Source organism: Leucoraja erinacea, chromosome 5 (assembly GCF_028641065.1).
Source record: "Leucoraja erinacea ecotype New England chromosome 5, Leri_hhj_1, whole genome shotgun sequence".
Taxonomy (NCBI): Eukaryota; Metazoa; Chordata; class Chondrichthyes; order Rajiformes; family Rajidae; genus Leucoraja; species Leucoraja erinaceus.
In genome coordinates, this window is record NC_073381.1 from 94,461,706 (window position 1) to 94,484,065 (window position 22,360).

Here is a 22,360-nt window from a genome sequence, read left to right on the forward strand (position 1 = left end):
ATCTGGCAGCCTAATCAAGCACAGCAAAGTTTACTGATTACATTTTGATAACAAAAGATGACCTTGATTTTTTTTTAACATTAAATCAAAGTGCAATTGCATTTTTTTTTAAGTTTAAAATGAGGGAGGGTGAAAAAAAGAGCTAATCTGCACAGTTGGGGGCTATTGGTGAGTGGGGGACGGGTTGTGTTGGGGGACCAGGCCTCCCATGGGGGTAAAGGGTGAGTGGTGGAATGATACGTTGGGGGAATGGGTTATATTGGGGGAATGGGTGAGTGGTGGAAACGGGTTGTGTCGGGGTAACGGGTGAGTGGTGGATTATTGCATTGGGGATGGGGCTCAACGGATCCCACTTGGTCCAGTTCAAACTAAAACTAAACTCTAACCCTCCCTCATCAATGAAATACTACGGTGCACCTCCTGCACAGCCTGGACTTGTCTTTTATCAAGTTTTGTTTTGAATTAATATCTTGTGTATTTTGTACAAGATGTATTTCATTTTACTGTCCTGCACAATTTTTTAGATGTAATTTATGTATAATTTATGATTTTTGTATGTGTTATGAGTTGAAATGCCTGTGATGCAGCTTTTCATTGTAACTACATCATTGTACCCGTGCATCTGATGATAACCTCATTGTGAATTGCCGAAATTCTACGTTCATGAGGCAGCAACTCATTTACTTTAATTTAGTTTAGAAATACACTGCGGAAATAGGTCCTTCAGCCCACCAGGTCTGCACTGACCAACGATCCCCGCACATTAACACAAGCCTATACACACTAGGGACAATTTACACTTATATCAAGTATACAAACCCAAGCCAATTAACCTACAAACCTGTACGCCTTTGGACTGTGGGAGGAAACCAAAGATCTCAGCGAAAACCCACGCGGTCACGGGGAGAACATACCAACTCCATACAGACAGCACCCATAGACGGGATTGGCCCTGAATCTCTGGCGCTGCAAGCGCTGTCAAGCAGTAACTGTACCGCTGTGCCACCCTAGACTACCGTCATGTAGATGCTTATGATAGTGGGGAGGGGAGAGCCATGATAGACCGGACTGAGTCCACGCTCTGCAGCCACTGGTAATTCTGTGCATTAGAATTGCCATACTAGGCCATGATGCATCCAGACATGATCCTCTCTGCAGTGCATCTATCAAGAATTGTTAGAATATTTGGTGACATACCAAGATTCTTTAAACTTCAAAGGAAGTAGAGACTGATGCCTTCTTCATAATTACTATGCGCAGAACCCAAGATATATCATCCACGATTTAGTGTCAAAGACGTTGAAGCTGCTAATAGTTCTGATCTTATCACTCTGCTGACCATTTCTGTTTTTGAGTAAAAATCGACACGGAGACCCAGTGTTGTGATGCATCACCCTCTTTATTTCACAGTGAGAATACATTCCCAGCAGTTTGGAAAACAAAAGACAGGCCAACACTCTGAAGATTATAGCTTATTAACTTCCTAAGTGCAGCTGAAAAAACAGAAACAATAGTCCAGGGCCAGGTTTTGCGATTTCATAAATGGCTTACATACAATATCTTAACAATTTCAGTATTAACTTACTATTTTGTATTCTGGAACCAGCTCTGAGTGAGGTCCACGTTCCCAGATTGGATCCCTCCATGATTCCACACACCACAACCCCAGTGCTCTGTGGTCCCATCTCTTCCCATTTTCAATCAGATCTTTTCACATTATCTTTCACTGTTCTGCCCAGTAACATCGGGATAAACATACCGACTCCAGTACGAAGAGAGCATGTGCTGTTACTGTACCTGTCCTCAGAACCATCTAATTCTCAGCCTGAACACAAATTGTTTCAAGCAAGATTAGAGGAAAGGGAAATTCCAACGGTGATTCATCCTGTTGCTCAGAGGAGATCCTGACCCATGTGTATTTGTGCAGTGTAGAGATTTTAAAGAAATATTCCTGGATGGCTTTTTCCACAGTTCCAGATTTCAACCTTACAATGACAATAAAGGATCTATCTATCTATCTATCTATCTATCTATCTATCTATCTATCTATCTATCTATCTATCTATCTATCTATCTATCTGTTTAAAAATGGAGCTTCCTATCACTGATTCTTTCTCACCCTCTTGTCTGGCTTCTCAGCACCCACACAACTAGAAGGTCATTGGACACTGGGAAATAACATGGGATTCAGGGGAAGGTAATTATAAACAATTTTAAAACTGTCTGAAGAAGGGTTTTGACCAGAAACACCACTTGTCATTTTGCTTCAGAGATACTGCCTGAACTGCTGAGTTGCTTCACCACTTTGTGTCAATCTTCTTAAACCGAACAGCAGGAGCCAGTTCTGGTTGTGGGGGTGAAAGACCATGTCACTCCCCAACATATTTCACCCGGGGAATGACAGGAAGACACAGCCCCACATTTGGGGTCTATCAGGCACTGGACGATCAGTGGAACACTGGGTGGGAATCTTTGATTGAGGCCCTTGATAGGATCAAAGCAGTGAACAATGAATGTAAAACTACAAACCAGTGAATGGAAAAGGAAGCCTCACGTTGGAGTGAAAGTAGCTGGTTCATTGTGACTGAAGTGTGAGCTCCCTTCACCGCAGCCCTGTGGGTCGGAGGTGGGAACTGTTAACTGGATTAAAGGGCAGTGTTTATATGCGGGGTACAGGGGATGATTCAAAACCTTGACAGTGGCAAATGTACAGGGTTCGTCCAATGTGTGTAAATCACCCAGAGCTGGTTTTGTTCCATTAAGATGCCACAGAAATACATGTTGATGTATGTGGGAGACCCTTGTTAAAGATAAGAATAGAGTTTAGCACATCTCACTGTTTGAAATCTGTAAATGTAACAGAACCTCTAAAAGATAGATTTTATTCCTGCTTTCTAAATGCAATTTGCACAAGGCCATTTGTGTTGAACCATTTGATGTAGAAATATCGGCTGTGAAAGGGTTGTTGGTCATTTTCCAAGTCCTTTTTGAATTCATTGGCAAGCTTCCCATAGTCCCCATTTGCTTGTTGAAATGTCCTGTGAACAAATCAGAATAAATATCAAACAAATGTAGCCTACGTTAACAAAAAAACACTTACCCAATTGCTGAGGTTAAAAGGGAGCAGGTCCTCTGGGCTTGGAACAGAATTGGCATCAGACAATGAAAATCAAAGGCTGCTCCCCTTTGGTATACTGGGAATTCAGTCCTGATGCAGGGTTTTAACCCAAAATGTGGACAATTCAATTCCCCCCACAGATGCTGCATGGACCTGCTGAGTTCCTCCAGGAGATTGTTTGTTAGTTTAAATTAATTTGTAGCTCAATCCTTCTCCCCAGCCTTCCTCATCACTCTCCTCTCAAATCAAACAACTCCAGGGTTACAACGCTCACGGCCTCCCTCCTGTGTGAGACTGCTTAGGAGTTACCAGGTGTAGGACTTAAGTCAGGAATCCTTTGCACAAGTATTCACAAGCTTAGGGTGGTAAAGGAAGTATATCATTTGCTTGCTCGCATAGTTTGGGCTATTGATTATAAGAGTCAGGAAGTCATGATGCTGCTTTATTAGACTTTAGATATGCCACGTTTGGAGTATGCGTGCAGATTGGTCGCCCCTTTACAGGAAGGGTGTGGAGGCTTTGAAAAGGGTACAGAGCATTATGTAATATTAGCTACAGAGGGTGGACAAACTTGGATTGTTTTCTCTGGATGGAGTGATGTTTTGGGCTGGGATTCTTCTTCAGACTGAGAGTAGGGGGTAGGGGTGGTGAAGAGCTGGAGGTGAGAAAAGACCGGGACCAATCAAAGCTGGCCACAAATCACCTCAGGCTGGTTGGTTCTTGGTCAATCCATTGTAGTCTAGGGAAATGGATGGCAACTGGGAGATCCCGTACATAATTTCATTGACCTTTGTAACACCACCTTCAGCCATGTTTATACCAGGGAAAACAATCTTGAGCCAGTCTAGTCTCTTATCATTTTCAGCCTTCCGATCCAGGCAACAGACTTATGAATTGTTTCTGAGTCCACTCTAGCTTAATTACATCCTTCATATATCTGGGCAAAAAGGTCTCCCCACCATCATGTATAGCTGTTACAGTGATGTCCTAACAGTCAAAGAGGCAAGTGTGTCTTCTTCTGCATCATGTTTATCCGTGCTGCAACTTTGTGGGAACTATGTACTTGCATCCCAAGCTCTCTGTGTTCTATAGCTGAAATGTTAAATGTTTATCTTTCCACATATGCTGCCTGACCAGCTGAAAGCTTCCAGATTTCAGTTTTTATTTAAGATGCCCAGGATCTGCAACGTTACCTGATTTTCAATAAAAAAAGGTGTTTTATTTAGATATGTCAAAGATCGATGGGAATACAATAGACAATAGACAATAGGTGCAGGAGTAGGCCATTCGGCCCTTCGCGCCAGCACCACCATTCAATGTGATCATGGCTGATCATCCATAATCAGTACCCCGTTCCTGCCTTCTCTCCATATCCCCTGACTCCGCTATCTTTAAGAGCCCTATCCAGCTCTCTCTTGAAAGTATCCAGAGAACCAGCCTCCACCTGAGGCAGAGAATTCCACAGACTCACAATTCTCTGTGTGAAAAAGTGTTTCCTCATTTCCGTTCTAAATGGCTTAGCCCTTATTCTTAAACTGTGGCCCCTGGTTCTGGACTCCCCCAACATCAGGAACATGTTTCCTGCTCTAGCGTGTCCAAACCCTTAATAATCTTATATGTTTCAATAACATTTCCTCTCATCCTTCTAAAGTCCAGAGTATACAAGCTCAGCCGCTCCACACTCTCAGCATATGACAGTCCCGCCATCCCGCCAAAGGAATTAACTTTGTGAACCCATGCTGCAGTCCTGCAATAGCAAGAATGTCCTTCCACAAATTTGAAGACCAAAACTGCATACAATACTCCAGGTGTGGTCTCACTAGGGCCCTGTACAACTGCAGAAGGACCTCTTTGCTTCTATAGCAACTCCTCTTGTTATAAAGGCCACATGCCATTAACTTTCTTCACTGCCTGCTGTACCTGCATGTTTACTTTCATTGACTGATGAACAAGTACACCCAGATCCCGTTGTACTTCCCCTTTTCCCAACTTGACACCATTTAGATAATAATCTGCTGTCTTGTTCTTGCACCAAAGTGGATAACCTCACATTTATCCACGTTATACTGCATCTGCCATGCATTTGCCCACTCACCCAGCCTGTCCAAGTCCCCTGCATTCTCATAGCGTCCTCCTCACAGTTCACATTGGCACCCAGCTTTGTGTCATCTGCAAATTTGCTAATGTTACTTTGAGTCCTATCTTCTAAATCATTAATATAGATTAGCACCCAGCACCGAGCCTTGCAGTACCTCACTAGTCACTGTCTGCCATTCTGAAAGGGACCCGTTAATCCCTACTCCTTGTTTCCTGTCTGCCAACCAATTTTCTATCCATGTCAGCACTCTACCCCCAATACCATGTGCCCTAGTTTTGCCCATCAATCTCCTACGTGGGACTTTATCAAATGCTTTCTGAAAGTCCAGGTACACATCCACTGGCTCTCTCTTGTCCATTTTCCTAGTTACATCCTCAAAAAATTCCAGATTTCCCCTTCGTAAATCCCTGCTGACGCTGACCGATCCTGTTACTGCTACCCAAATGTGACACTATTTCATCTGTTATGATTGACTCCAGCATCTTCCCCACCACAGATGTCAGGCTAACTGGTCTATAAGTCCCTAACATTAGCTTCCCTCCAATCCACAGGAACTGATCCTGAATTTAGAGAACATAGGAAATGACAAAATTATACACCCAAAATTATAAACCCAAAATTATATACCGTGTGCATGTGAGCTTTTGCAATAAAGTATACTTTTGCATTGATATGAGTTGTGAAGCCATAACCATAGTCACACAGCATAGAGGTCCTTTGGCCCAACTTGCCCATGCTGACTAAGCTGCCCCATCCACACAAGCTCCATTTGCGCATGTTTGGCCCATATTCCTCCAAACCTTTCGAGCTACCAATCCAAATGTCTTTCAAATGTTGTTATAGTACCCTCCTTAACTACCTCCTTTGGCAGATCATTCCATACACCCACTACCTGCTGTGTGAAAATGTTGCCCCTCAGGTTCCTATTAAATCTTTCCCCTCTCACAACCATATATCCTCTGGTTCTTGACTCCCCAACCCTGGGTAAAAGACTGTGCATTATCACGTTCTATTCCCCTGATGAACTCATAAACCTCTAATAGATCCTCGCTCAGTTTTCTGCACTTGGTATTACTTTCTGATACTAATGGGACAAAATGACAAAGGGATTATCAACAATGTTAGATACCAGGCTCAGCATCCTCACCTGAGATTGTATCAGGTGAAATCGTTTGTTGGGTCATATCCAATGTTCTACCTGAACCTGTCGGTGTGGAGAGTGGTCGTGTCCTCAGGAGAGGGAGTGAAACTTGTGTCAGGAGCCAACTCATTCTTACCACCGTTAATGATGGTCACGATCCCTACCCGTGTGGACCAGCCCACTCACCACAGTCCCACCGTGCCTGAGTGTAGTGTTGTTGGGGAGACAATCTTGAAATGCATCAGCAGAATAAACAGTAACAAACCTCACCTGATATATAATGTCCTTTCAGTATGCAAGACTTCACGAACTGCTGGACTTGTTGCTTCAGATGTAATTTGGATTTGGCGAGGCAGTGAAATAAAAAATGAAAATTTTGGCGCTATCTTGGAATCTTCAAGTGGGACGTAAACTATCCAAGGCGCAGAGATGGGGACTATTGTTTCTATGAGAAAAAGAACAATTTTCAGTGAAAGGGTTCTGTTCGCAGACTGTGATGAATTACATTGGTGATGAATTACATTGGATTTCTGATGAACCTTCCTTCAACTGAAATATTAATTTTGTTTCTCTCTGTAGCCACTGCCTGACCTTCACTCGGAACAATCATAGAAACATAGAAACATAGAAATTAGGTGCAGGAGTAGGCCATTCGGCCCTTCGAGCCTGCACCACCATTCAATATGATCATGGCTGATCATCCAACTCAGTATCCCGTACCTGCCTTCTCTCCATACCCCCTGATCCCCTTAGCCACAAGGGCCACATCTAACTCCCTCTTAAATATAGCCAATGAACTGGCCTCAACTACCCTCTGTGGCAGAGAGTTCCAGAGATTCACCACTCTCTGTGTGAAAAAAGTTCTTCTCATCTCGGTTTTAAAGGATTTCCCCCTTATCCAATCAACCAGAGATTAGAGGATATTGGAATAAATTGCATCCCGCGGCAACAGGAAGCACTCACCAGCCGAACTCGCACGCTCCCTGGTAAAAAAACTGTTTTTAATTTTATTTCCTACTCTCTCTCATCTAATTTCGCCCTCCTCCTCTACCAACTGTCACTAAAATGCATGTGCTCACACAAACACTCACACACAGTAGAAGTTAGAAATATTCGGGGAGAAAAGATGAGGTACGAAGGTAAGCTAGGCAAGAATATAAAGTAGGATAGTAAAAGCTACTTTTGTTATGTAAAGAGGAAAAAATAGTTGAGACCGAAGTTGGACCCTTGAAGACTGAAAAATGTGAATTTATTATGGGGATCAAGAAAATTGCAGATGAGTTGAACAGGTACCTTGGATCCGTCTTCACTAAGGAGGACACAAACAATCTTCCCGATATAGTAGTGGCCAGAGGATCTGGGGTGACAGAGGAACTGAAAGAAATCCACATTAGGCAGGAAATGATGTTGGGTGGACTGATGGGACTGAATGCTGATAAATCCCCAGGGCCTGGGTACATCCCAGGGTACTTAAAGAAGTGGCTTTAGAAATCGTGGATGTATTGGTGATGATTTTACAATGTTCTATAGATTCAGGATCAGTTCCTATGGATTGGAGGGTAGCTAATATTATCCCACTTTTTAGGAAAGGCGGGAGAGAGAAAACAGGGAATTATAGACCAGTTAGCCTGACATCGGTGGTGGGGAAGTGCTGGAGTCAATTATAAAAGATGAAATAGCGGTACATTTGGATAACAGTAACAGGATCGGTCCGAGTCAGCATGGATTTACGAAGGGGAAATCATGTTTGACTAATCTTCTGGAATTTTTTGTGGATGTAACTAGGAAAATGGACAAGGGAGAGCCAGTGGATGTAATGTACCTGGACTTTCAGAAAGCATTTGATAAGGTCCCACATAGAATATTAGTGGGCACATGATATTGGGGGTAGAGTGCTGACATGGATAGAAAATTGGTTTGCAGACAGGAAACAAAAAGTAGGGATTAACGGGTCCCTTTCAGAATTGCAGACAGTGACTAGTGGGGTACCGCAAGGCTCGGTGCTGGGACCACAGCTATTTATAATATACATCAATGATTTGGATGAAGGGATTCAAAGTAACATTAGCAAAATTTGCAGATGACACAAAGCTGGGTGGCAGTGTGAACTGTGAGGAGGATGCTATGAGAATGCAGGGTGACTTGGACAGGTTGGGAGAGTGGGCAGATGCATGGCTGATGAAGTTTAATGTGGATAAATGTGAGGTTATCCACTTTGGCATCAAAAACTGGAAGGCAGATTACTGTCTAAATGGTGTCAAGTTGAGAAAAGAGGAAGTACAATGGGATCTGAGGGTCTTTGTTCATCAACAGTAAGCATGCAGGTACAGCAGGCAGTGAAGAAAGCGTATGGCATGTTGGCCTTTATAACAAGAGGAGTCGAGTATAGGACAAAGAGGTCCTTCTGCAATTGTACAGGGCCCTAGTGAGACCAAACCTGGAGTATTGTGTGCAGTTTTGGTCCCCTAATTTGAGGAAGGACATTCTTGCTATTGAGGGAGTACAGCGTAGGTTCACAAGATTAATTCCCGGGATGGCGGGACTGTCATATGCTGAGAGAATGGGGCGGCTGGGCTCGTACACTGGAGTTTAGAAGGATGAGAGGGGTCTTATTGAAACATATAAGATTGTTAAGGGTTTGGACACACTAGAGGCAGGAAACATGTTCCTGATGTTGGGGGAGTCCAGAACCAGGGGCCACAATTCAAGAATCAGGGGTAAGCCATTTAGAACGGAGACAAGGAAACACTTTTTCTCACAGACAGTTGTGAGTCTGTGGAATTCTCTGCCTCAGAGGGTAGTGGTGGCCGGTTCTCTGGATACTTTCAAGAGAGAGCTAGATAAGGCACTTAAGGATCGCGGAGTCAGGGGATATGAGAGGAAGGCAGGAACGGGGTACTGATTGAGGATGATCAACCATGATCACATTGAATGACGATGCTGGCTCGAAGGGCCGAATGGCTTACTCCTGCACCTAATGTCTATTGTCTATTGTCTGTTAGTGGAGTGGCCATTATGAAGGAGAAGGTGCTTGGGAAGCTGAAAGGCCTGAAGATGGACAAGTCACTTGGACCAGATAACCTATACCCCAGGGTTCTGAAGGAGGTTGCTTTCAAGATTGTGGAGGCATTAGTATTGGTCTTTCAAGAATCAGTAGAGTCAGAAGTGGCTCCAAAGGATTGGAAATTTACAAATGTTACTCCACTGTTCAGGGAGGGAATGAAGCAAAGGATAGGAAGCTATAGGCTGGTTATCCTGACTTCAGTGACTGGTAAGATTTTACAGTCCATTATAAAGGAAGAGATTTCTGAGTACTTAGACGCACAATAAAATAGACCAAAGTCAGCATGTTTTGTGAAGCGGTGAGCTTGCCTGACAAATCTTGGCATTCTTTGAGGAAGTAAATAGCAGGATAAACAGTCGTTGGATGGTGTTTACCTTGATTTTCAGGCGGCCTTTGATAAGGTGCCACACGTGAGGCTGCTCAAAATGATGAGAGCCCATGGTATCAAAGGGCAGTTACTAGCATGGGTAGAAGGTTGGCTGAATAGCAGAAGGCAAAGAATGGGAATAATGGGGACTTTTTCTGGTTGGCTGCCAGTTACTAGTGGTGTTCCGCAGGGGTCGGCGCTGGATCTGCTCCTTCACGCTGTATATCAATGATTCGGTTGAGGAAATTGAAGGCTTTGTGGGCAAGTTGACAGATGATATGGGGCAGGTCGTGTATTGAAAGCAGGGACTCTGCAGTAGGAATAAGACAGATTGGGAGAATGGACTAATAAGTGGAGATTGAATACAGTGTGCCGAAGTGTGGAGTCATGCATTTTGTAGGAGAAATAAAAGCATTTACTACTTTTTAAATGGGGAGAGGATTCAGAAATAGAAGGTGCAAAGGGATTTTGGAGTGCTTTTGCAGGATTCCCAAAAGGTTAATTTGCAAGTTGAATTGGTAGTAAGGAAGGCAAATGCAATGTTAGCATTTATTTTGAGAGGACTAGAGTTTAAAACAAGGATGTAATAGAAACATAGAAACATAGAACATAGAAATTAGGTGCAGAAGTAGGCCATTCGGCCCTTCGAGCCTGCACCGCCATTCAATATGATCATGGCTGATCATCCAACTCAATATTCCGTACCTGCCTTCTCTCCATACCCCCTGATCCCCTTAGCCACAAGGGCCACATCTAACTCCCTCTTAAATATAGCCAATGAACTGGCCTCAACTACCCTCTGTGGCAGAGAGTTCCAGAGATTCACCACCTCTGTGTGAAATAAGTTCTTCTCATCTCGGTTTTAAAGGATTTCCCCTTTATCCTTAAGCTGTGACCCCTTGTCCTGGACTTCCCTAACATCGGGAACAATCTTCCTGCATCTAGCCTGTCCAACCCCTTAAGAATTTTGTAAGTTTCTATAAGATCCCCTCTCAATCTTCTAAATTCTAGAGAGTATAAACCAAGTCTATCCAGTCTTTCTTCATAAGACAGTCCTGACATCCCAGGAATCAGTCTAATGCTGAGGCTCTTGACATAACACATTTGGAGTATTGTGAGCGGTTTTGGGCCCCATCTCTGAGAAAGGATGTGCTGGCTTTGGATAGTGTCCAGAGGAGGTTTATGAGAATGAGCTCTGGGAAGATTAGGTAAATGTATGATGAGCATCAGACAGCACTGGGCTTTTAATCGCTGGAGTTTAGAAGGATGAGGGGAGATCTCATTGAAACTTATCAAATAGTGAAAGGCCTGAATAGGGTGGCTATGGAGAGGACCAGGGACACAGTCACAGAATATAAGGATGTACTATTACAAAGACGTTGAGGAATTTCTTCAGTCGAAGGGTGGTGAATCTGTGAAATTCATTGTCACAGGCGGCTGTGGAGGCCATCATTGAGTATTTTTAAGGTGGAGACTATCAGATTCTTGATTAGTAAGGGTGTTAATAGTTATGGTGAGAAGGCAGGAGAATGGTTTGAGAGGGAAAGGTAGATCAGCCATAAATGAATGGCGGAGTAGACTCAATGGGCCCCTGTGACTTAGGAACACACACACACACACACACACACGGTTCCTGACACATAGTGAAACTTCACGATTGAACGACGCACGGTGTTCCTGCATAGTTGAGTTGCCTCCCTCTGCCACCACCTGTCTCATTCATAAAAAGAGCTGAGAAATGGAGAGCTCCAGCGGCAGAGAAGATAAGAGTAGGAATTTCAAACTGGAAATGTATGGGGATGAATGGTGACAATTGGAGAACCGTGTACAGAGCTGGTCTCCTCACCACAGGAGGGAAGTGATAGGATGGAAATTGCAGAGAACTGTGTTTGCCCTTTTCGCCCAGCACAGCCAGGAAGGGCCGACTGGCCTTCAATCCCGTGCCATTATGCCCTTCCATGAAGCATAGAAACCATCTGGTGAGAAAACATGGATCCTGTCTGGCTGCACACTAGTTTGAAATAAGATGGGTCAAACACTGAAACATGCAGTAAGATATGTTCTGTACTGTTTCATTGAAGAAACATCCAACGTACCTGCATCGTTATTAAACCTTGAATAGCTGAAAAATCTGTTCAGTGCGACATCTGTTGCAGCCGTTAAATCCATTCCATCAACAAATGTATAGAGGAATTTCAGCTTTGGGAAACGTACCTCATCATAACCCTGGTGTGGTGAAAGGAAATAGAGGAGTGAAAGGAACAGCGGTGAAGTTCAGGGGCAGTATCTGTTGGGAGCCGTGGTGTGAAAGTCTGATCTGTCCACCGGTTCCATGCTCTGAATGGACTGAATGTCCACATTGCAAATTTTTCATCTGTAATTTCTCCGAAACTGTAACACTACATTCTGCGCACTGATTTCCCTTTCACATGACTTGATGTGGTCATGTCATAGTCATAGAGTGATACAGTGTGGAAACTGGCTCGTCGGCCCAACCAGTTAGATTAGTCCCACCTGCCAGCGTCCCTATCCCTCCAAACCTGTCTAATCCATGTACCTGTCCAACTGCTTCTCAAATGTTGGGATTGGCCCTGCCTCAATTAACTCATCTTACAGCTTGTTCCATTCATCCACCACCATTTGTGTGAAAAAGGTATACCTCAGATTCCTATTAAATCTTTTCCTCTTTCACCTTAAAGGCGATTTGCATGGATAACAGGCAAAGAAAATTTTTTAAATCTATTTCTTGGTTCACATGAGAGTAATCAACTAATCCACATATCAATTGGAAATGATGGAGTAAAATGGGGAATGGGGTTCTACTGGTGGGGCAGTGACTGCTCTGTCAGTTCTGGGCTGTGGTGTTCCATTGGGTACTTTCTGAATCCCATGGGAGTGATAGCAGTATTAACTTGTGAGGAGCCAGTGCACGGGATGTAACTTTACTGCTCAGTCTATGAACGGCACTCAGCACAATCTTCCTGTGGATGAGATATCCTGAGTGTGGTTATGGATAAGACCAATTTGAATAACATTTTAATTTGAAGAGGAACTTCTTTTCTCTAGGAAAGAAAAGACATATGTTTTCTTGGATAAAAACAATTCAGTCTTAAAAGGGTTACAAGCTATGTCCCGAAGCCCACTATTTTTTTTAAGTTTAGTTTAGAGATACATAGACAATAGGTGCAGGAGTAGACCATTTGGCCCTTCGAGCCAGCATTCAATGTGATCATGGCTGATCATTCACAATCAGTACCCTTCTCCCCATACCCCTTGATTCCGCTAGCCCTAGGAGCTCTATCTAACTCTCTTTTGAATGCATCCAGTGAATCGGCCTCCATTGCCTTCTGAGGCAAAGAATTCAACAAATTCACAACGCTCTGTGTGAAAAAGTTTTCCCTCATCTCAGTTCTAAATGGCCTACACCTTATTCTTACACTGGGGCCCCTGGTTCTGGACTCCCCAACATCGGGAACATATTTCCTGCATCTAGCGTGTCCAATCCCTTAATAATTTTATATGTTTCTATAAGATCGAGTCTCGTCCTTCTAAATTCCAGTGAATACAAGCCAGTCGTTCCATTCTTTCATTATATGACAGTCCCGCTATCCCGATAATTAACCTCATGGACCTACGCTGCACTCCCTCAACAGCAAGAATGGTTACACTAGTTAGGAGACCAAAACGGCACACTATACTCCAGGTCTCATCAGGGCCCTGTACAACTGCAGAAAGACCTTGTTGCTCCTATACTCAACTCCTCTTGTTATGAAGGCCAACATGCCATTAGCTTTCTTCACTGCCTGTTGTACATGCATGCTTACTTTCAGTGACTGATGTACTAGGACACCCAGGTCTTGTTGTGCTTCCCCTTTTCCTAACCTGACACCATTCAGATAATAATCTGCCTTCCCGTTCTTACCTCCAAAATGGATGAGTGTGAAGAAGGGTCTCGACCCGAAACGTCACCTATTCCTTCGCTCCATAGATGCTACCTCACCCACTGAGTGTCTTCAGAATTTTTATCTACCTTCCAAAATGGACAACCTCGCATTATCCACATTATACTGCATCTGCCATGCATCTGCTCACTCACCCCACCTGTCCAAGTCACTCTGCATCCTCATAACAACCTCTTCACAGTTCACACTGCCACCCAGCTTTGTGCCACCTGCAAATTTGATAAGACTAATTATCAAATACAACATCGACCATCGATCCCTGCTCACTAATGCTAACCGACACACACTAGGTACAATTTACCATTTTACCATGCCAATTAACCTACCTGTATGTCTTTGGACACGCACCACCAGTTCTCTCTACTCTGACACCTCAGAAAATAGATTACACAGTTTTCTGTACTATTTCAAATATTGGCAGACTCCATATTAGTGGATCCACAGACTTTCATCTTTCCTCATGTTAAACCTTTTCCAACCTTCATCATATTTTTAATTTCAGTTGTGACGCTCTGTTTGAGACTTAAAATGAATACAGATGGAATCAGAAAACATTCCACACTCCCCAGTTCCTCTGTGAGAAGTGGGAATGTGAAGACGTTAAACAGACTGATGCCAAGGTCCTTCCTGGCTTGTCGGGATCAGCCCCACAATACAGACCAACATACCAACCGAAAGGTGTTTTAAACGATGGTGGAATTTTAACCAGAGACAAGTGCGGAACAGAAAATATCCAATCTTTCCCATTATCCATCCCTGCTGATTCCCAACAAAACTTACATTACGCGCAGTGGCATTCAAGCTTGGAGGACAGATTATGTTCTTACACACATCCGCCACAGGATCATCTGCTCCTGTTCCTGCAACCTGAAGCCCAAGGAAGGCAGAGAGAGTTAAACAGAATTTCAGCATCTTGGTCACTGTTTGGTGCACTCAGTCACTCTCCACACCTTCAGCTGGATTTGCTGTTGAACAGTAAATTCAATCCTCTTTATATTGTTTTACATAGATAATTTTGAATATTGTGGCTGAGAAATGAAGTCATCTTATATATCATGCAAATATTGTTTTTTTCCAAGCTTGTGCTGGATTTTGGAATAATTAACCCTCGATATGCTGACTCTAAGACCCGAGTCCATCTTCAATTCATCACCCCATTCACTCTGTGTCCCTGGTTTGTTGTTTCCTGAAATTACAACAAGACCCAATGGTAGCACGAATGACAACACCTCGTCTTCCCTCTGGTCATGTGGAGTCTTCCAGACCCGTTGTAAAAGTGTCAACTTTAGCAAACTCAATTCCTCTCTGTATCAGAGTGGCCATTTCGACAGTAATCACCCATCTGTGATATTGGCCCAGTTTCTCTCTGCCCATCAGTACAGCCGGACCTGCTGGGCAAGCCCCACAGCCCGGTTATTAGTAATACATAACAGTGATCACAATACCATTAGTTTCAATATAATTCTGGAGAGGGTCAGAACTATACCTAGGGTTGAGATTTTTGATTGGAGAAAGGCTAACTTTGAGGAGATGCGAAAGGATTTAAAAGGAGTAAATTGAGACAGTTTGTTTTATGGGAAAGATGTGGAAGAGAAATGGAGGACATTTAAAGGTGACATTTTAAGAGTACAGAATCTTTATGTCCCTGTTCGGTTGAAAGGAAATAGTAAAAATTGGAAAGAGCCATGGTTTTCAAGGGAAATTGGACATTTGGTTCGGAAAAAGAGAGAGATCTACAATAATTATAGGCAGCATGGAGTAAATGAGGTGCTTGAGGAGTATAAAGAATGTAAAAAGAATCTTAGGAAAGAAATTAGAAAAGCTAAAAGAAGATATGAGGTTGCTTTGGCAAGTAAGGTGAAAGTAAATCCAAAGGGTTTCTACAGCTATATTAATAGCAAAAGGATAACAAGGGATAAAATTGGTCCATTAGAGAGTCAGAGTGGACAGCTATCTGCAGAGCCAAAAGAGATGGGGGAGATATTGAACAATTTATTTTCTTCGCTATTCACCAAGGAGAAGGATATTGAATTATGTGAGGTAAGGGAAACAAGTAGAGTAGCTATGGAAACTATGAGATTCAAAGAAGAGGAAGTACTGACACTTTTGAGAAATATAAAAGTGGATAAGTCTCCAGATCCGGACAGGATATTCCCTAGGACATTGAGGGAAGTTAGTGTCGAAATAGCTGGGGCTATGACAGAAATATTTCAAATGTCATTAGAAACGGGAATAGTACCGGAGGATTGGCGTACTGCGCATGTTGTTCCATTGTTTAAAAAGGGTCTAAGAGTAAACCTAGCAATTATAGACCTGTTAGTTTGACATCAGCGGTGGGAAAATTAATGGAAAGGATGTTTAGAGATAATATATATAAGCATCTGGATAAACAGGGTCTGATTGGGAACAGTCAACATGGATTTGTGCCTGGAAGGTCATGTTTGACCAATCTTCTTGAATTTTTTGAAGAGGTTACTCGGGAAATTGATGAGGGTAAAGCAGTGGATGTTGTATATATGGACTTCAGTAAGGCCTTTGACAAGGTTCCTCATGGAAGGTTGGTTAAGAAGGTTCAATGGTTGGGTATTAATGGTGGAGTAGCAAGATGGATTCAACAGTGGCTGAATGGGAGATGCCAGAGAGTAATGGTGGATGGTTGGTACACAAAAAAGCTGGAGAAACTCAACGAGTGCAGCAGCATCTATGGAGCGAAGGAAATAGGCAACATTTCGGGCCGAAACCCTTCTTCTGATTCTCCAGCATCTGCAGTTCCTTCTTAAACAATGGTGGATGGTTGTTTGTCAGGTTGGAGGCCAGTGACTAGTGGGGTGCCACAGGGATCTGTGTAGGGTCCACTGTTGTTTGTCATGTACATCAATGATCTGGATGATGGTGTGGTAAATTGGATTAGTAAGTATGCAGGTGATACTAAGATAAGTGGGGTTGTGGATAATGAAGTAGATTTTCAAAGTCTACAGAGAGATTTATGTCAGTTGGAAGAGTGGGCTGAAAGATGGCAGATGGAGTTTAATACTGATAAGTGTGAGGTGCTACATCTTGGCAGGACAAATCAAAATAGGACGTACATGGTAAATGGTAGGGAATTGAGGAATGCAGGTGAACAGAGGGATCTGGGAATAACTGTGCACAGCTCCCTGAAAGTGGAATCTCATGTAGATAGGGTGGTAAAGAAAGCTTTTTGTGTGCTGGCCTTTATAAATCAGAGCATTGAGTATAGAAATTGGGATGTAATGTTAAAATTGTACAAGGCATTGCTGAGGCCAATTCTGGAGTATGGTGTACAATTTTGGTCGCCTAATTATAGGAAGGATGTCAACAAAATAGAGGGAGTACAGAGGAGATTTACTAGAAGTGTTTAAGAAGGAACTGCAGATGCTGGAAAATCGAAGGTACACAAAAAAGCTGGAGAAACTCAGCGGGTGCAGCAGCATCTATGGAGCGAAGGAAATAGGCAACGTTTTGGGACGAAACCTTACTAGAATGTTGCCTGGGTTTCAGCAACTAAGTTACAGAGAAAGGTTGAACAAGTTAGGGCTTTAATCTTTGGAGCGCAGAAGGTTAAGGGGGGACTTGATAGAGGTCTTTAAAATGATGAGAGGGGTAGACAGAATTGACGTGGATAAGCTTTTCCCACTGAGAGTAGGGAAGATTCAAACAAGGGGACATGACTTGAGAATTAAGGGACTGAAGTTTAGGGGTAACATGAGGGGCAACTTCTTTACTCAGAGTGGTGGCTGTGTGGAATGAGCTTCCAGCAAAGGTGGTGGAGGCAGGTTCGTTTTTATCATTTAAAAATAAATTGGATAGTTATATGGACGGGAAAGGAATGGAGGGTTATGGTCTGAGCGCAGGTATATGGGACTAGGGGAGAATACGTGTTCGGCACGGACTAGAAGGGTCGAGATGGCCTGTTTCCGTGCTGTAATTGTTATATGGTTATATGGTTATATATGATTATAATGCAGGCAAGCAAGCATCAACACTTTCCAGAGACACAAGGAACTGCAGATGCTGGAACCTTGTACAGAATATAAGGTGACATTGTAGCTCAGTGAGTCAGGCTGCATTGATGGAGAACATGAATAGGCAAGGTTTTTGCTCGCATCCATTTTCAAACTGATTGTAGTGAAGGCCATAATGCGAACACCAAATGTAGTAGATGAGGTTTAAAGAGGTATATGTGATCCTCCGTCCCACCTGCGCAGGTGATGTAACCTCTCTTGTGGTTACATCACCTGCGTTTGCAGTGAAGAGCACTTGGGGAGGGGCTTGAGTGGGAGGGAAGTGATGAGTGAACCAAGGAGTTGCGGAATGAGTGGTCTCCGTGGAAAGTGGAAAGGAGTGGGGACAGGAACATGTGATTAGTGGCGTGATTATGTTGCAGGTGGTGGGAAATGGCGGAGAATGGTGTATTGATGTTTTCTGAGGTGGTGGCTGGTGGGGTGAAAGAAGAACACCAGGGAAAATATCCTTGTCCTGTCTTGGGGGAGGAGGAGTGAGAGCAAAGCTGTGTTACGCAGAGGAGACACAGCCTCAGCTCAGTAGTGGATGCAGCGGAGACAGATAAATTGAAGGAATGGCATCCTTGCAAGAAGCAGTGTTGGAGGAGGTGTGGTCATCATTTTCTAGTGACTTATGGCTTAGTCACAATCACTGCCTGTGGCCCTCTGAACCCACTTCACTGGTCTCTTCCTTCCATTGATGTTCCCCATTTTCCATCCATCCCTTCTCCTTGTCTGTAGCTTAAAGCAACCTTATTTATCTTCATTTCCCAATTCTGAATAATGGTATTTGACCTGAAACATTTACTTCTTTTCATTTTCAAAAGATGTTCCCGACCTGCCTGATGTCCCCGGTATTTTCTGTTTTTATTTCACATTTCCATCATCTGCATTGTTTATTTTCATCCATGAGATAAGGGAAGCCAGAATACCTCAAAGGGAGTGGGAATATTAAATATAATCCGTCTTTCCATACTCATCATCCTGATACAGACATCCATGGAATCAGCACACATAGTGTTAATGACACCAAGTCCATCACAGGGATAGAATCCAGCAGCATTTCCATAATGTATCAGCATTGTAAGACATTGGATGAAAAACATCTTCATAAAGGTATTACATTTGTTTAACGGGTTAAAGTGGCGTCATCTGTCAGGAAATTACCCAAAGTTCTGGCAGGTGTTTGTTATACGTGGCACCTAATGTTACAGTATTAAAATTCCAAATTACCTAAATAACAGTGCAATGCAAAACTTGTCTCCTCTCTGTGTTTCAACGCAATCATACAGAAAAAAAGCCTTTCTCGATTAGCACATCTACCTTGAATTGCATGTCTCCTCAGCAACCTGCAGCTCCACCCTTGCTCCCCCTCTCCCTAGTCACAACAGGGACAATCCCCCCTAGTCCTTAGCTTTCACCCCAACAACCGTCGCATACAACACATAATCCTTCAACAATCTGGCCACCTCCAACGGGATTCCACCACTTGTCACATCTTCCCATCTCCACCCCTTTCCGCCTTCCGCTGAGACCGTTCCCTCATCCGTTGCTGGGGAAGGTACCTGGGAAGAGTTTGGTGGGGGTGGAAGGAATGAGTGAACCATACAGTTGATGAGTTGATGCAACACCAGTCCCCATACCTCCTCCCTCGACTCTATCCATGGCTGATCATCCACAATCAGTACCTCGTTCCTGCCTTCTCCCCATATCCCTATCTTAAAGCGCTCGATCTAACTCTCTCTTCAAAGCATGCAGAGAATTGGCCTCCACTGCCTGAGGCAGAGAATTCCACAGATTCCCAGCTCTCTCGGTGAAAATATTTTCCCTCATCTCCTTTCTAAATGGCCAACTGCCTGTGGCCCTCTGAACCCACTTCACTGGTCTCTTCCTTCCACTGATGTCCCCCATTTTCCATCCATCCCTTCTCCTTGTCTGTAGCTTAAAGCAACCTTATTTATCTTCATTTCCCAATTCTGAATAATGGTATTTGACCTGAAACATTTACTTCTTTTCATTTTCAAAAGATGTTCCCGACCTGCCTGATGTCCCCGGTATTTTCTGTTTTTATTTCACATTTCCATCATCTGCATTGTTTATTTTCATCCATGAGATAAGGGAAGCCAGAATACCTCAAAGGGAGTGGGAATATTAAATATAATCCGTCTTTCCATACTCATCATCCTGATACAGACATCCATGGAATCAGCACACATAGTGTTAATGACACCAAGTCCATCACAGGGATAGAATCCAGCAGCATTTCCATAATGTATCAGCATTGTAAGACATTGGATGAAAAACATCTTCATAAAGGTATTACATTTGTTTAACGGGTTAAAGTGGCGTCATCTGTCAGGAAATTACCCAAAGTTCTGGCAGGTGTTTGTTATACGTGGCACCTAATGTTACAGTATTAAAATTCCAAATTACCTAAATAACAGTGCAATGCAAAACTTGTCTCCTCTCTGTGTTTCAACGCAATCATACAGAAAAAAAGCCTTTCTCGATTAGCACATCTACCTTGAATTGCATGTCTCCTCAGCAACCTGCAGCTCCACCCTTGCTCCCCCTCTCCCTAGTCACAACAGGGACAATCCCCCCTAGTCCTTAGCTTTCACCCCAACAACCGTCGCATACAACACATAATCCTTCAACAATCTGGCCACCTCCAACGGGATTCCACCACTTGTCACATCTTCCCATCTCCACCCCTTTCCGCCTTCCGCTGAGACTGTTCCCTCATCCGTTGCTGGGGAAGGTACCTGGGAAGAGTTTGGTGGGGGTGGAAGGAATGAGTGAACCATACAGTTGATGAGTTGATGCAACACCAGTCCCCATACCTCCTCCCTCGACTCTATCCATGGCTGATCATCCACAATCAGTACCTCGTTCCTGCCTTCTCCCCATATCCCTATCTTAAAGAGCTCGATCTAACTCTCTCTTCAAAGCATGCAGAGAATTGGCCTCCACTGCCTGAGGCAGAGAATTCCACAGATTCCCAGCTCTCTGGGTGAAAATATTTTTCCTCATCTCCTTTCTAAATGGCCAACCCATTATTCTTAACTGTGGCCCATGGTTCTGGACTCCCCTAACATCAAGAACATACTTCCTGCATCTAGCGTGTCCAATCCCTTAATAATCTTATATGTTCAATAAGATCCCCTCTTATCCTTCTAAATTACAGTGTATACAAGCCCTGCCGCTACATTCTTTCAACATATGACAGTTCCACCATCCCTGGAATTAACCTCGCGAACCTATGCTGCACCACCCCAATAGCAAGAATGTCCTTCCTCAGATTTGGAGACCAAACCTGCACTTCACTGTCTGCTATACCTGCATGCTTACTTTCAGTGACTGATAAACAAGGACACCCAGATTTTGTTGTACTTCCCCTTTTCCTAAATTGACACCTTTCAGATAATAATCTACCTCCCGTTCTTGCCACCAAAGTGGATAACCTTATATTTATTCACATTAAACTGCATCTGCCCACTCACCCAACCTGTCCAAGTCAGCCTGCATCCACGTGGCATCTTTCTCACAGTTCACACTGCTTGAAGTTAGATATCTCAAACTTCAAGTAACCCCTGCATTCCCTCTCCCTCCATCTCTCGCCCAGTTGTACCAGCTTCAAAGTCATCTTCTTTAGTCTCATTGTCTATGCTCGTTTTCATCTAGCCCACAGCTAACAAAGGTAGTAGAGAAAAGGTTCTGTGTCAATGAAGAAGAAATCCTTGCTATAATGGAGAAACCAGTTAAAAGTTTGGGTAGGTGGTATAACAGGAAGTTGGATGACACTGAACAGGTTCAGCAACTTAGAAAGGATATTACTGACGGGTTAGAAAGGATAGAGAAGTCAGGGCTGTGGTGCATGGAGGCGGGTCAAGTAAGTTATTTATGATGTGCCAGCCATCACGCAGAAACTCAAACAATGGGTAGGTGTTCAGAGGGCATATTTTGTAAGGATGGAGGACTAGTCCTTCTCAAGGTTGGTATATTTGGCGGCATAACCAGGTATTGAAGTGCATAGCTGCAGTAATTGAGAGGAGAAGAGTACAGGTGAATTCAGTAGGCATCAGGATTGGGAGTGTAGCGATTCATTTTGTCCATGAGGGAGAGAAAGGTACAGTAGGGAAGTTTGCAGATAGGTATGAGTCAGGGCAGTTACAGGGAGCCAATGATTGGGAGATGCAGATAGATTTAGGAGGAAAGCTTGTTGTTCCATAGGAAATAATGATCAGGGTTTTGAGGCCTGATATAGTGTTATGTTCAGTTAGTCAGTGGATAGTGTATGTTATAGAACTTAGTGGATGAGGCTTTTGAAAGGAAAAGGCTTAAATATGTAGAAGTTGAGCAGCGAGGATGGAGAGCAAAGGGTACGTCCGGTAGAGGTGGGTTGTAGAGGTTTCATAGCGAGATTGACCACGTCGCTAATTGGACAGCTAGGAATTCGTGGACAGAGTTTGCGTCAGGCTGTAAAGCAAATGTCGGAAGCAGCAGAGCAAGGCAGTGGGTGGATTTGGTGGAGGAGAAATGGTATCAGTTGGCGGCACAGTGGAAACGTATGACATGCAGTATGTAT

General features: G+C 43.5%; 1 long non-coding RNA gene across 1 annotated transcript; it reads right to left on the bottom strand.

Moving 5' to 3' along the window:
* Nucleotides 1–262: 262 nt before the first annotated feature.
* Nucleotides 263–20,853, bottom strand: LOC129697603 (uncharacterized). Its single transcript, XR_008723549.1, has 4 exons — nt 14,531–20,853; nt 11,885–12,014; nt 6,628–6,802; nt 263–3,038 (listed from the first exon to the last, which is right to left on the bottom strand). It is a non-coding gene; the product is annotated as an uncharacterized LOC129697603 (long non-coding RNA).
* Between the last annotated feature and the right edge of the window lie 1,507 nt (nt 20,854–22,360).